The sequence below is a fragment of the Sinohyriopsis cumingii genome, chromosome 14 (genome assembly GCF_028554795.1).
Source record: "Sinohyriopsis cumingii isolate HCF-2022 chromosome 14, ASM2855479v2, whole genome shotgun sequence".
In the NCBI taxonomy this organism is placed as follows: Eukaryota; Metazoa; Mollusca; class Bivalvia; order Unionida; family Unionidae; genus Sinohyriopsis; species Sinohyriopsis cumingii.
The window spans coordinates 29,886,834-29,902,774 of record NC_142974.1 but is presented as its reverse complement, the minus strand read 5'-3'; the positions used below and the strand labels follow the sequence as shown (position 1 = coordinate 29,902,774).

The following is a 15,941-nucleotide window of genomic DNA, read 5'->3' as shown; positions in this document are numbered from 1 at the left end:
AGCAGAAGTAACAGTCATTTAGGTGGTTGCTTGGCTCTCTCCACACCATTGGGACTGCAAACGGCATTGATGACCTTTTGCAATTCAACCACTGTGAAAGCTGTGTTGTACATGTAGCACAGCATATATGCGGAGCCCAAGGCTTGTCTTGGTCACCAACCTTGCATCCGAAGTAAAGATGATATGCCTTCTTCACTTGAGAATTGATACTTTTCTTCTGGTTGGCAAATGTCACTTCCCCACAAATATAGCAAAAATTGTCCGCGGTATTAACACACTTTCGAGGCATTACTGTTCTTTATTGTACGTAAATGGATAAAATAATAAGTTTTATGTAACAGTAGCTTGAACTGTCTCGCACAACGTCTAAAATATTTTAAATGCTGAACCTATCTGATTGGGCTTTATATAGTACACTGCTTACGTCAGCTTCAGCAGCCGCCTGGCATTAGTATAATAGGCCTACACATGTATAGTACACTGCTGACGTCAACTTACTTCAGCAGCCGCATGGCATTAGTATTGCATTGCATCAGAAAATGATGCAATCAACTGTGGATGATGTGAGCATGATGGTATTATGCAATGTTACATCATTATTCCGGATGTTGCTGCAGTCCTACTGGAGAAATTTACACAGTGAAACATAGAAAATGAGGTATATGAATATCTTCAAAACGAGAGCCAATACAAATTTTTCACGGTTATATTCGTGTTCGGCACACCAAAATACTACAGATTAGGGCCTTTTCAAGTCAGTAATGATTTCACTGTTGACCAGTGTTATCTTTAAACCAATGTATGGGTTTTTCCATGTGTAATACACCGCTCCCTCGATAACTTGCGCCCGGATAACTCACGATCCCGCTTATAATGCAGTGTCCGTCTTGGCTTCCGATTTTTTCCAGAGAAAATGTATTTAAAATATCTTTAAAATATGCTGAACATGAAAAAAATTACGATAAGAATTGATAAATTAAACCTTGATACATTGCTCGTTTTATCATCGAAAATGGTGATTAATGCCCGTAAAAATATAATCCATATTTTGAAATTTGCAAATTTGCGGCCGAGTGAGAAAATACACTGATATTTAGTGATTGAATTCAGAGGCAGAAAGACCCAGTTTTAAAATCCTAGCGAGACCTCTGTTTAAAGATATCATATATCATGTAAGTTTTTAGGATAAATAGTTGTCATTATACTGTAAATAAACAGTCTGGTGAAATAGCGATCAATGAAAACTTCTGGTAAATGTTAACAGGTGGCAACAGAGAATGAAATAAACACCAATTAAACGACTTCCTGTGTGAAAGTCACGTTCTAATCCTTAAATTCCGTTTCAGTGTAAACATTATGATCACAACATAGTCTGTTCATTGAAAACATGAAAAGAGTCAATCGACCGTCACATCGAAACCCGTGACTACTTCTGTGAGAACCTAATTACATGTACATGCCGGCTTTGTTTTGATCAACAACTTGGGGAAGTGTTTGTTGCATTAAAAAAAAAATCGATTACAAGAGACCTCGGGTGCTGGATTAAGGATCTTGGAGCTGCCTTTGATGTAAAGCAAAACAGTAACAGAGACAAAGATGATGATAGTGACTTCGAATGTTTCAGTGAAACTGATGTCATTAATGCCGAGGCTGTTTGGGAGAAATTAGTACAGACTCATGGTCCTGAGATGGGCGTTTCTCTTGATGGAGGAGTGGATTTGTGCTGACAATGATTGCCCTACAGCCGAATACATGTCAGATGAAACTATAATTATTTCTATAGCGAACAAATTTGCAGCAGAAGACGATTCTAACTGGAGTAACACAAGTGTTGAAAGTGATGCAGACACAGATGTTGCACCCCCACCCCTCTGCACAGGAAGCAAATATTTTGATATTGCCATAAGGTGGCTGGAAACCCAAAATGTTGACTACGTAAAGCTCATGCAGTTGAGAAATCTGAGGGGTTTTGCTCGGCGGCAGAGAAACCAAGGAGTAACACACACAAAAAAAATTAACTGATTTTTTCAAAAAGTGAATTGATATTTGTCAAGCGTGGCACAAACGGCAAGTATTAACTTGTTCTAATTTACGTTGTTTTAAATTTGTAGACCAATTAAATATGTTAGTACTGATTAACTCTTGTTTTTTTTTTTTTTTTTGTTTTCCATTTTATTTCTATCGCATTCAAATCTATCTATCGTTCGTTCGATCGACACTGTTTCTCGAAAAGAGTCGATCTTTTGTGTATAAAAAACTTCTAATTTGGCTCAAACAATAAAACTAGAATGTATACAATTCAACATAAAAATTAGTGACGTAGTACACAATGTGTGAAGTGGTACACATGTTCAGCGAACGGAAACCACATGGAATAATGTTTTCGATGATCGCCTCAATATACTGTAATTTATCCAGAAATTTTTAATGTTGTCCTACGAGAAAATAATAAAGTACACCGTTATGAAGAGATATTTATTAACAGTTAATCTCAGAACGATTATAAAGTGAGTATTCAACGGTATAATCTGCCTACTCCCCCTTATTTTTCCGTTATGTCGTCAATCACTTTATTGGTTTTGGGTTTATTTTATAGGTCCCTCGATAACTCGCCCCTCGCTTATAGTGCGGTCGATGTTTCTGGACCCCGATATGCGCGAGTTATCGAGGGAGTGGTGTAGTATATTTTTTTGCTGATGACGATTTTCATAAAGATATACACCTGTAATGTGGACAGATTAAAATAGACCCTGGTAAAAAGAAAATGATAAATAAACCCAATAATATAGGTTAAAAATAATTTCTTTTGTTTTTTATTTGTTTGCTATTGACAGAGGTTTTAAAACTAGGACTCCTATTTTTAGATAGATGAAGAAACATTTGTTTAGAAAACATTTTTCATGGGAAATCTTCTAGTTTTCAAGTTGATGCACAGTACACAAGCTATAATAGATAAATTGAAAGCCTACATGGAATCTACGGGACTGAAAGCTAAAAATGTTTATTTAACTGTAAGTGATGGAGTTTGTGCTATGGTTTGTAGGAAAAAGGAAGTCTTTCATTCCCCTTGGGGTACACAGTTGAGTCTCAGAATTTCTTTTGATATCAGAACTGTGTGTCAGACTGAACAGAAACAAACATTTCATGTCAGAACTTTGGGTCAGATTAAAAAAGGATGGGTTTTCGATGTACATGTATAAACAAGGGTAAAGGGAAACATTGGACTCTTAACTGAAATCAAAGAAATGAATCCTTTTGCAATTACATGTGTATTCCCTGTTTGTATCATGCATAGGAAATACTTTCCAGGAGACATTAACTGATATATTCTATTATTTCAAAAGTTTCCACAGACAAAACAAGAAATGTTAATGACAGTTCAGAGACTCTTCTAATGCGAAGAGGTTAAGCAAAGGAAGTCCATGAGGTTCATAAGGTTTGCTTTATATGAGGCATTATGGCAAATTACTTATTATGGAAAACAAATGAGAAGCGACAAAATTTAGAAAATACTAATTTATCTTCAAGTCGTTTTCACCATGCATATGCTAATAGATGCTTGTACCAGTATTTGCTCAGTTGAACCTTGTATATGAAAAGCAGAACTTGGATATATCTGTTGTACCTGCAGCTTTGGAAAGTGTTCTTGAGGCTACAAAGTCAAATGTGGTCACACTACCAGACAGAACTACAAGGGAAGCCAGTGAAAAACAAGTAGTGATTTCATGTACAGAAATGGCTACTTAAGAGGAAAATACCAAATTAAAAGCTAAATTTACTGAAATACTTGCAGCAGATGTGAATAGAGATTCCAGTAGAATTCCATGAAAGTAGCATTTGCCTTCAAAGCCCAGGTGAATGCATTGACTTCTCCCAGAGGAAGAAAAAGAATCATTTGGAAATTGTGACTTGAATCTTCTTGTAAAAATTCAATGGAGATGATAAGAAAGTTGCAGATGGGACTATACCAAAAAATAGAAGATGCAAAATCACGTAGAAGAGAATGGTCATGTTTGAAGAGGATGGTCTTGGACCAAATGTACCCTGTGCAGCTTTGCAGAAAATGAACACAAAAGTACCATAATGACACTTTCCCCCAACTTGATCATGTTAGTAAGGTTTTTCCTTCTGACTTCTTTGCAGTCAGCTGATTGAGTCTGGGGCTTTATCTGTCGAAACAACATATACCCTTGACAAATTACTTGAAAGCTGACATATTGCAAACAGACTGATGCACATAATATTGGAGGGACAGAACATAGAAGAATCTTATTGTAAAGAAGTTTTTTTATTTGGTTTTTCATGGAGATAACAGGTAAAAATAGACCACTTAAATATAACTGATTCATGATTTTTAATATTTTGCTTAATACACATTGTAGAAAGTGCACATCAGAATCTTTTCTGCATCATATTTAAGCCTTTAACATAGCTGCCAACCCTCACGAATTTGGTGTGAATTTCACGACTTTTTCAGCGATTCACGGATTCACGCCGTAAGCCAAAAATTCACGAATTTTCCAATCCTCAATTATTTTAAATCTTTAATAAAATAACCGATTTCCCGTTAAGCGCTAGTCGTGATATTCGCAGTTGCCGAAACGGTCCGGTACTGCTGGTCACGATATTAGTAGATCTACAGCCGATTTGTACAGTTGGCCCGGTAGCAAGCATTTTAGCCTCTTTTAATCTATATGTATAAGAGTAGTTTTACAAATGCTTTTGAGAGAAACTGGGGCCTAACCGGAAATTTGCTCCGCGCATGCATTAAAACACTGATTTGAGTTACCGTTCAGCCTCGCATGTAAGATTTTGAAAATGTCTTCACCACCAAGGAAAAAGAAATGTATAACTCAAGAAGTGAAGTTTAATTTGGAATATATCAAAAATTGGCCGTGCATTCTGCCATTAAACATTGATATTCATTCATGCTTTTTGCGCTCAGTGTGTCATCGCAGAGACGATGTGAGGAAGAATGTCGGTTGCAAAAAAACACGTAGAAGTTGGGAAAATTAAGATCTCTGGAATATTTTAAACCATTTGCGGCAGACCTGCAGGCTACCAACGCTTAAGCATTATTTGTGAGTTTTCTTGTCGAACGCAATTTACCTTTATCAGCTGGAGACCATGCTAAACATTTGTTCTGACAAATGTTCCCGGACTCGAAAATCGTTTTATTTTCCTGTGGAAGAACCGAAAATGCTGCAGTTCCTGTGCATTACTCACAGCAACAGTGACAGCGTAAGAATATTTTCTTTAGTGAGGAAAATTAAGACAGACTTTAGGGCCTCCTTAGCTGCAGAAAATTTGTCAGCAATTTTAGTCCCCAAGATCAACCTGCAGGCAATAAGTCGGAACTGTTTAGAAAACAAATTTACGATCAAGCAGTTGAGGAAGTTCAAGTCTGCCACAGTACAATGTCTTGATAAATAAATATTTCTTCATATGTGTAGTGTTTTATATTTATTTTGCGAACTTGATATAGTGTAGTATTGACGGTCGGAGTGGTCAGAGTGGATGGAGTTATTGTCATGGTATTTTTCACGAATTCATGTCCAAATTCACGACTTTTTATCCCTATTTTCACTAATTGTGAGCCTGGAAGGTTGGCAGCTATGCTTTAATATTCATTTTTCTAGGATTCCTGGTACTTGCGCACTCACTTCTGTTGATCATACTTATGATTGCAATCTTTCAGGTCATTATCAAAATTCCACGTTTCAGTGGTAATTGTGTACTTTGTAAAAACTTCCACATATGTCACCTCACAATGCAGTGAATGGTTTGTAACAGTGTGATACCAAATCAACAAACTTTGTGTAAGAATTAATAAAAAAAAAGACAGAGTGCACCAGTGAAGCCAGAAAGGATTATATTTGTTTTTATACCAATCATAAATCAAAACTTAAGAATATCATTCATTCAGCCGAACATTTCAATGAAAACTTGTAACAAAAAAATGTTTATGCACCCCAGCCTCAACTCACACATGCATGTTTCATGTCCAACGGTAATTTTTGACACATTGATGCTCATGTGCGAATGCCAGCCCTACCCGTATTGGTGTTTCACTGTCTTCATCCAGTATGAAATATACATGCCTCGTGCAAATTTCAAGAACAACACAAAAGCCCCAAATATCCAGGTTGCAAATATATGCAGATCTTTAACTGTTAAATAATAATATCTGAAGAAGTAAAGTGATAATACATCTAACATGGGCCAGTTGGTGAAACTATTTCCCCCCCCCCCCCATGTTATTCTATCCTCCAATACAATTCCTTGGTGTTTGGCCTACATTGTTGTGTTTGGGACTGCCACTCCCTCAGTATTTTAGGATGAACTTCAAAAAATCTGCCAGATTTGTTATAAATAATTATAACCACACACCAGGAAGTATTTTTGTATGACCTCAATATTGAACAAGTTGTCTGGAAGCCCTAAGACCAGCGTTTATTGTAAAACAGATTATTAGAATTCTTATCAAAGTTTTGCAATGACCTGGAAAAAGAACAAAGCCTCTGATCAAAACCAGCATCTGCATATTTACTTGATACCCATTTCTCAAACAGTAAAATTTTTTTTCTCTATCATGGAATTAGTAATAGTGTAAACCAAGTGAAAATAGCATAAACACAAATTGAAATATATTAATATATTAATGATTTAAATATTTAAATTGTATTTCATATAAATAGCATACTACAGAAAACATATTTTCTGTGCAACATTGTCTCCTTTGCATCCAGATGCTTGTCATATAACCGCTATGACTTTAAAGAAATTGAATGGAAAGCTTGATCATTACTGACACCCTCTCCATTGCCAACAATGTCAGAAACATGACATCTGCATATCTCTACTTGTGCAGGTGAGAAAAAAAGTCATGCAGTTGATTTATGCAATGCTTTTGTTTGTTGCTCTTGCATGCTTACTGATTTATGTTACTTTTTTGGTGTTTTTGTTTTTAGAAGACATTGATGCAGTCATTATGGTGGTAATACTCCTGTATCAATAGCATAGTGGAATTAAGCTATACAAACTTCATGAGTATGGAATATATAATAAATTATTAGATCGCTTAACTGATCGATCCATTAATTAAGCAGTTATGTTTAAATGTGCCAAATTGAAATAGAATGTATAATTAGTTAGTGTCAGCCATTTTTAAATGTTGAAAGTAGCAGCAGGGGAGGGCGAATCGTTCCAAATGTCAAAATAAACCCTCCAATAAAAAGGGTTTCAACTGGAAATAACGTCGACTACGTTTCAAGAGGAACCCTTGCAGATAAACCTCCTTGGGAGGTCCTCCTGAGTTAGTCCAAATATGGTTTCTGGTTGAAAAACCCATTAATGGCGCTTCGATTTACCAAATGAACCAATTTGTTGACGTTGCCCTCCCTGCTGCTATGAATTAAAATTTTTTATCAAGACCAAGTCGATACCGTGTTCTAGGATCGTGTAAGTTTATTGTTATAATCCATGTGGGGTTATTTTAGCACGACTAAAGAAATTTTTTAATTTTTTTATGTCCATATCACCGCTGCACCAGGTCTGATGAATATTTCGTAACGTGTGAGTATCAACTCCGTTAAAGACAATAAGAATATTACAGTTATCCCTGATCACTTTAGGAATTTGTGTATACCGCTGGGTTACATAAATTACATCTGCGTTTTTGTGTCTACCTCTGGAAAATATCCTGGCAGGATTTGATTGTTTATCCAACATTACGTCATCGTAAACAACTAAATTGTTAATTGACCCATCAATATCATCAATACTTGGCGCTTCATTGATGTCAGTTATAAATTCAACAACATCGTCTCCGCTTAACGATTTTGCGCTTTCATTAAAATCTTTTAACACTTCATAGCATCGTTGATCGTCTACAGATGGAGCTACCAAATACAACTTATCCCATTTCATCCACTTCATTATTAAATTAAGTAACAACTGTGTCTTACCACTCCCAGATGGACCAATGATAATCATTTGAATAGAATTTGGTAGCGCTGCGTGATGCTTAACTGGTTCTCGTCGTTTTGTAGCAGAAAAATCTGTGATCTCCATTAGAATAATATAAAATAAATATGGATTTATATTGTGTGAAATGCAGTGCGCACACCAACAAGTGATCTAACAACCATTATAACAAAAAATAATAGATCTGCGGTTACGGGCAAGTGTGAACGATGCGGTACAAAGAAATTTAAATTTATTTCCACTGGCAAGTCAGGTGTAAAACCAAAGCCAAAGTCAAAGCAAAGACCAAAACCAAAGTCAAAACCAAAATCAAAGCCAAAGCCAAAGTCAAGTAAAAAAAAAAAAAAGCAACACGGGGGTGACATCACAGCAAAATTAACAAAACTACGTGGAACTCCGTGGGCTAAATACCCAGGAGAAAAACATCTTCCAGGATATAATTACTGCGGTCCTGGAACCAGACTTGATGACCAAGATCAACCAAAACCAGGTGAGTATCCGATACAAGTTATTGATAAAGCGTGTCATGCTCATGATGTAGCTTATAAAAGTAAAAGTCTACAAGATGGGCATCTCGCGGATGTGACATTAATTCACGTGCTAAATTCCATCACTGATAAATCTCTCAAGGAAAGATTGGCTAGTTGGTTAATAAAATCCGCAGTGAAAGGTAAATTAGCGTTAGGTGCTGGTAATTAATTATAAATGGAGTTGATTTATTATTCCCCAAAAGGATATTGGAGGGGTAGCGCAGCAATTAGTAAACTCTCTGAAGCAGCAAAAGTTACGCACGATACTGCTAAAAATTGGTTATCCAAACAGGCAATATGGCAAATTTACCAATCACCGCCTAAACAAATTCACTTTGCACATTTTGATGTTATTATTTCTAATGTTCATCAGGCTGATATATTATTTCTGCCACATGATACTATTAAAATCCGAAGACGTCAAATGACATAAATACGCATTAACTGTAGTTGATGTTGCAAGCAGATACAAAGATGCAGAACCATTAACGACTAAAACAGCATCTGAGGTTGCTTCTGCTTTTGAACGAATTTATCAATGAGGACCTCTACAATGGTCACTTCTATTGCAGGTTGATCCTGGAAAAGAATTTCAGGGTGCAGTATCATCACTGATGAAACAACATAATGTTACCATCAGACGAGGACATACTGAAATTAATCGTGATCAGGAAATTGTTGAGCGATTTAATCGAACTCTTGCTGAGCGGTTATTTGGATATCAATATACGAAGGAATTCATTCAGGACAAGAGATCACGCTAATGGTTTGCAAGATTACCAGGTGTGATAGCTGCATTAAATCATGAAATTACTCGAACAACCAACATGAAACCTATTAACACAATTACCAAAAAACATATACCACAACGACATGATTTTTCAACACAGCCGATACTGGGTGATGTCACTGTGAGATATTTATATGAACCAGGTGAACTTGAAGGTGGTAAAAAAAGAGCGACTGATCCTATTTGGAGTATTACCACACACAAGATATCTAACATAACTAGATCTACTGGTAGACCAGCAATCTACAGGCTGGATTCAACTGCTCCTCAACGTGGATTCACACGTGAACAATTACAAGTAATTTCCAAGGACACACAATTACCGCCCAGATCACTTAACTAGCACCCCTACGCCAGTTGCACTGAAGACAGGTCAGCATCACATTCTCGCGTGTATGACCAAGACGATTATCTTTTCTATCAATGGTGAATTGTCTTGAATTATTACTCGAATACTGCCACAACATTACACAATTACAGCTTGCACAGTGATTATTCTGCTGTTGCTTCAGTGTCATGATAAATTCAACATCAAGGTCAAATTCTCGAATATTTTTTTTGTCGCTCTGTTTGTAACCAGTTAATTTTTTTCTTATTATATCACTGTTGTTTTCATTATTAATTTAATCAGCCATTGACTCCTCCAAGACAATCCTTTGCAGTTGAGATATTCTTCTGACTCTGGACACAGCTAAGTAAACTAAGTTTGACCACTCGATACGATCATCAATAATCCAAACAACTGTATCAGAGATAGTCAGTCCTTGAGATGAATGTATCATCATTGCGTATCCTAGCATCCACGGGGATTTATCAGCATGCAGTGCATCTTCAACAACATTGACATCAACTGCAACAACATAATTTAATATGAGATTTTGTTTCCCTGACTGTCCTGGTATATCATCGTCGATATTCTGTAACCGCGTATCAGCTGGTCTATAACACAATGGCACTGGCAGTGTTGGAAGTTTTTTCTTGTGTAATTGAAATAACTGTTGTTGAAGTATGTCTCTGACAATCTTTCTACTTGCCACTATCAAATCGTTTGGTCTCTGTTTTCCAAAAGTCGCTCATTGAAGCTTCTGAAATCACCTTGCGCTTTATTTCACATTGAATTTTATTCGGTTGTAGTCTGATTAATTTCTTAAACTCGTTTAATTCTGCATCAAGCGGTCTATAATCATCAGTTATCTCCTCGTAATAATTAACAGAATCTTAAGCCACAAATGTGGAGATGGTCCAACAAAAGGTGGTGGTTGACCGTGATCACCACACATTATCACAGCTGTATTTTTTGTTAATCGAGAAATATTTTTAATGTTTCTAACGGTACCATACATATTTCGTCCCAAATTATAATCCTTGGAATATATTTCTCTCCCATTCGATCAGGAGTCCATGCGTCACCCTTGTATCTGAAAAAGCTGTGATAAGTGCATGAGTTAACCCCACGTTGTTTCATCTCTCGCGAGAGTCTGTGTGTAGGTGTTAACACAATCATATCTGAATTCCGAAATAATTCAATCGCTCGAGTCGTCTTACCAGACCCTCCTGGCCCATTGAGATAAACAGTCTTGTGTCTGGACACTGGATCGTACACAGATGGCGCACTCGACATTTCTGATAATTCTGATTTATAATATCTATCTTTAATCTCAACGTCTGCAGACTCACAATAATCATATACCATTTCTTCTTTCATTCTCCACGAACCCCATGATTCATCATCAGTTGTAAAACGAGTTACCGAATTCAGGTATTTCTTGTTGATAAAAAATGAGTCCGTTGCAACTCTAACTGCAGTGTCAGGGAATCTATTTACCATCGATAGCAAATTTATAGAAACTTAAGCTAGCATTGAAGATCTTAAATGAGTATACTGAGGTGACTCGCCATCAGTATAACTTACAATCGTACCCAGCCAAGTTCCATCAGATAAATAAGCTTTTTCTCGTCTTACAAATATACCTCTCACAGTTGTATCAGCGACCACAAATTTATACTCGGCGGGATCCATAATCAGTCTTGCATAATGTCGTTTATGATCATGTGCACCACCCTAAGTAAATTTACCAATTATTCTTCTACTGAGATCTTTCGCGTTTCTTTTCTCTTCGAGGTTGGCGATTAATGTATCGTAATCATCACTTTTGCAATCAACCAGTTCAGGTGTTGGTAACCAAACTTCAGTCTGTGCCCGATATGATATAATTGCCTTACTGACCATCAACGATATCAGTATTTTACAATCAAGCATATATCGTAACAACACTGTTGGTGCCCAGCGCTTTTCACTAAAATGCCGACCAAACCAAACATAACAAATAACATGAAGACCCATAGCCATTTCGAATGACACTACACAAGCGAATCCTGTTAGGTCAAAATCGGGTAATGGTCCATTAATAGCCACTCGAGTCGTCGAGTTTGTGGGGTGTCCAAATCAAGTATCCAGAACACTCTCCCATCCCGAGAAAGCTTCCTAGATAACACGCAGCTATATCAACTGATATCATTTCCTTGTAATTATACTTGGTATTCCACAATCTGCCGTGTCCGTATTCGCAACAACTTAATTGTATATCTTCAATAAACTCACTTCGGGTTGGCTTCCAGGAGTTTTTTTCTCTGGCAGCATGGGCTACAACTGATGGAACAGTGAAACAGTTAGTAATCGGTCAGTATCTTTTGAATATCTCTGAGCAAGTTTTCTCATGCTTCATTTATAGATTCTTTACAGTATATTTCACCGTTAATGCGTACAAAACTGATCATATATTTCATTATCTGAACTTGAAAATAACCACACTGACACAGGATCGTTTTCACCTATCTGTTTAATTAAATCAAACATGACTCTCTCAGAGTTCCTTCCTTCGGAATTTTACGAAGACGGGTAAAATCTTACAGTTTGATTTTGTGGAAATATTGTGACTGAACTGGTCCAAGCGTGAGCGTTATGATCCATGATATTTATTGGAGCTCCGTTCCGATTATATTTTGATTTGTATAATACTTCCCCTCTTATCGTTCCTACAGTTATGGGGAATCTTAATGCTTTTTCTAACTCGACAATATCGTTTATTGTAGCTCCTGTGTCCTTAACTGATTCAGCCCATTTGTTTATTTTTTCATGTCGTAACGCCGTTAGACCGTTTCCGTGCATCGCATTTGTAAAATGTTCTGTTACTCGTTCAGCTACACAATTCAGTTTTGAAAATTTCATTGGGGCAAGATCATTAATGTTGGTTTTTTTAATCGGATAAATTCCATAAGTGACAGGATACTCTCGAGCATAGTATGGTTTATCAATCCCTGTCAGCGCTCTGAATTCTGCGGAGAACATTTACAAAGCATTCGGAAAGGGGGTTTAGGACCTATACCATGTCTGCAATGTGGTATTGGAGTCGGGTAAAACACAGTGATGTGCAAGTTGCAGGGGGAAAAGATACCATGAACTTAAAATATATTATAACAAACAAAATAATGATGCGTTAAAATGTGAGCGCGATTATATAACTAAGTTCTCAGACGAATATAAATTAGACAAATGACATTATTATATAAAATGATTCAGGAATTTGTCCGACACCCTATCATCAAGAATTACGAAGCGTCACGTGATGGCACAATTAGGCATTGCAGGTTGAAAAAATCAGTTGGTAATGTTAATAATGCTGGTTATCTAAAGTTCAGAGCTGGGAATAAAATTTATCTCTGTCATCGTTTCGTGTTTGAGGTATTTCATGGGGTGATCGAAGATGGTGATCGATCATATAGATAAAAATAAGCTTAATAATAAATTATCCAATCTGAGAACTGTCATGCCGAGCGAGAATTCTGCACGAGGAGAGACTGGTAAATTTGTAAAAAAAACAAAAGTTGCACACCTCCCGCGTTATCACCACGCCCGGTGACATTTTGCACCTCGCGGGATTGAGTTTGGGGGAGATGTGCAAACCTGTTGAGCATAGAATATAACCCCGTATATGTCTGTGCTGTCCTTACACTACCCGTCAAACCTGCCAAAATGTTATAAGACAGTTTGGATGGGGCACAGTAAATAATGTATATATGTGTCTGTACTGTCCTTACACTACCCGTCAAACCTGTCAAAATGTTATCAGACAATTTGGAGGGGGCACGGTAAATAGTGTATATATGTCTGTACTGTCCTTACACTATCGTCAAACCTGCCTAAATGTTATAAGACAATTTGGAGAGGGCACGGTAAATAGTGTAAACAAAAACACACCATTTCTGGACTTGCTAGGATGTTAGACAACTTAGAAGTTCACATAAATGGTGTACAGATTTTTTTTCTTTTAAATATATAATTATATAAATAATGAATTATGAAAATATCAATGATGTAATTGTTGCTATTAAAAAATTAGAAGAAAACGGAATTAATATAGCTGATAAATTAAATCGTAAAAAAACATGTCTGATTTTGAAACACTATATGAGGCTAAATTGGAAGGTCGGTATATTTTGCCTGCTCAGTATAAATTTATAAAGAAAATCCAGACAGAGTTATATAAATCACTAGCTACAATAGAAGAACAGCAACTGGATGAATTTGTTCCTCTCTGCCGTGCAAGTGAAAAAATTAGGTCAGCATTATCCGAAGAATACGAAGCGAGGAAGGTAATTCATACTCGTGCAAGACAGTTGAAAAAAATTATATCAGATTGAGAGTTAAACCCCCATGATGAAATCAGGGTGATTACTGGGAAATGAAGTCAAGTACATGGAAATGAAATTGAAAGTAGAATGTCAGTCTTGTTGCACTGACAGTAAAAAAAAAATATTTTTTACCTGCATCAATCTGATACAGATTTTTTTTACCTACATCAATCTGACCTACATCAATCTGATGAGTTATTTTCATTTGTATTAATCTGACCAGCATCAATCTGATGAGTTATTTTCACTTGTATCAATCTGACCTGCATCTGATGAGTTAAATAATATTTCCTTAAGCCGATCAAATTTAATGCAGGAATGCACGTAATTTAAAATCTGGTCTCTGTCACATGTGATCATACAAATACGTTTTTGCCGCAGTTCATCTAACTGTCCCTGCGTTAATAAAAAGTCTTCATTACGGAATACATCAATAACTAAATCAATTGTGCTGACCGGGGACTGCATAAACACCTCTTTGATGTAGTTTTCAAGTGCTTGCTTGTTGTGAATAAAAACCTTCACATGCTGGTACATATATAATACTCGTTTGATTAATTAGAAATCAGGGTCTGCCAGGAAAAGTAAATTTCTTATTCTGAGTGACAGTAAAAAAATATCAACGTTGACTGTCAGGAGAATTATTCTTTTTGAATGAGATTTTTACGATAGAAATCTTTAGGATGAGATCTTTAAGATCTTACAAGTAGATTAATATGTAGTGTTTCATGTCTTAAATCCAGAAGGTGACCAGATTGGTCTGTTAGTTTGAAATTTATTCTTGATAACAGTGGATTATAACACTGCAAATAAACCTGATTGATCGGCTTCTGCACAATCAGATATCCAGGTGGTTCTTTCGGGGTGAATGAATAAAGAACAAATCCTTGCTGGGCTTGATTTGATACTGTCGTGTCCGTGCTGTAGCTGCCATCGATTGCATCACACACAAGTCTGACCGCGACCACAGGGGTTATATTTTTGATTTCCGGGGATACATGTCGACCTGTCCCTTCTGAGTCATTGTTGTGCCGGAGAATAGTTGCTGGTGGCAGTGTTTTTTTGTACTGTGCGAGTATATCAGGAAAAAACTCATCAGTGATATCATTGACTGATTTTTTGAGTTCGTTTGGTGGAATATACCCTGGAAATTTAAATGTTGAAATATCATCTACATGTATTTTGTACCTATTTGCAAATCCTACTCTGACAGAACCATCTTTGGCATTTAATACACTTTGAATAAATCGTAGGTTAAACAATTCCATGCCATGTGCAATTTGGTTTAATATTTCTATGCTCTTGATAACTGAGGATTTTAACGATAAATCAAAAATATGTTCTTGAAAACTCTGCCGTAATTCATTTAACATGTCCTTATATCCTTTATTAAGGGTATCGAAATATCCCAAAACATCAGCTTGATCCAGTGAAGTCCAAACCCCATTGTTTTCAAAACACCAAAACCCATTACGGTATTCACTTGGATTCGTTAGATCTCGCACACGAGAAAGGATTATGGTGAAGACATTATCGTTGTATGACTTATTGTCCGTGACATAATCAGACTTTTTCGGTTCTGGTGGTATCGGTGGTGCTTCAGGTGGAATTTCAGGCCATCCTAACACTGTTCAGATCGAACTCTGATATATATCCACAGCGTAGTCTGGAGTGCTTATCTCAATTGCAGAAGACAGTGTTGGCTCATGAACGGTTATTTTTATCTTGGATTCTTTTCCTGTGATATTTTTTATTCGACGCTGTAATTCCTCATCGATTTCTTCGATTTGATAAGACCCGGTTGGTATCCCATTGACGTTCCAGTCAGGTGTACCATCAGGTCAGTTTTTATTTGCAAACACAAATGAATTATTCGTGGGTAATCCACCGAATGATTTTGATCTGATATTGGGCCAACTGTGGTATACTCGTAATTGTGCTAG

The 15,941-nt window shown here is 36.6% G+C and overlaps 1 long non-coding RNA gene across 1 annotated transcript in view; it reads left to right on the top strand.

Annotated features, from left to right (window-relative positions):
• Positions 1–412: 412 nt before the first annotated feature.
• The window catches only part of LOC149783501 (uncharacterized), a 128,649-nt gene continuing 113,120 nt past the window's right edge, over positions 413–15,941 (top strand). Inside the window, exon 1 of the long non-coding RNA XR_016413612.1 lies at positions 413–782. This is a non-coding gene — a long non-coding RNA (uncharacterized LOC149783501). The remainder of the gene's footprint in view (positions 783–15,941) is intronic.